We start from the raw sequence: 772 nt of genomic DNA on the forward strand, positions 1-772 counted from the left end.
CGGCTCGCCTGGAGAGGAAGAGGATGCAGAAGCACCGTAGGCCATTGCAAGGGGCCGCGAGGCAAGGAACGGTGAGGCAAGGGCCGGCGCCGGGGCGGCGGCGGGGGCGACGACGGTGGTCGGCGCGGCAGCGGCGGCGGCGGCGGCGGCGGCGGAAGCGGAAGACATCGTAACCTAAACTGATACCATGTAAGACAAATATTTTGGTGGACTGCTAGACACCTTAAGGGGGTGTGGCTATCTCATTATATATAAGTACCAAAGGGTACAATATACAAGTCTACGTATACACAAGTCTACGTACATATACAGTCTAACAAACCTTGCAACGCTGAGCCGAGCTATAGTGTGGATGCATGCACCGGGCCGGCGCTCCGGCGCTTGCAGGTAGCTGCCAGCTCGGGAGAGACATGCATGGATCGATAATGCATGTGTGCACGTACACGTACGTCTCGCCCTGAATCCTGACTGCAATTGTGTCCCTCCCGCCGAGTGATCGCCATCACATTGCATGCGACTCCGTACATAACGTACGACTTGAATTATCTTGCATGGATCAGGATCACATTCCTGTGCGGGCTAGTGCGATCTACCGATGGAACTCGTCACCAGCCGCGAGCCGCCCCACCGGAACACGGAGCTAGCGCCTAGCAGTAGTAGTACACCTAGGACCTGGCCGTCGCCTCCTGCGTCTGGTCTCCACGGGGATGTATCTGGTGCACCGGAGCAATTTGTGCTACCGGTGCACCTGTCGTCCCTTGCACATTAAAAA

This window comes from Triticum dicoccoides, chromosome 1B, assembly GCF_002162155.2.
Source record: "Triticum dicoccoides isolate Atlit2015 ecotype Zavitan chromosome 1B, WEW_v2.0, whole genome shotgun sequence".
NCBI classification, from domain to species: Eukaryota; Viridiplantae; Streptophyta; class Magnoliopsida; order Poales; family Poaceae; genus Triticum; species Triticum dicoccoides.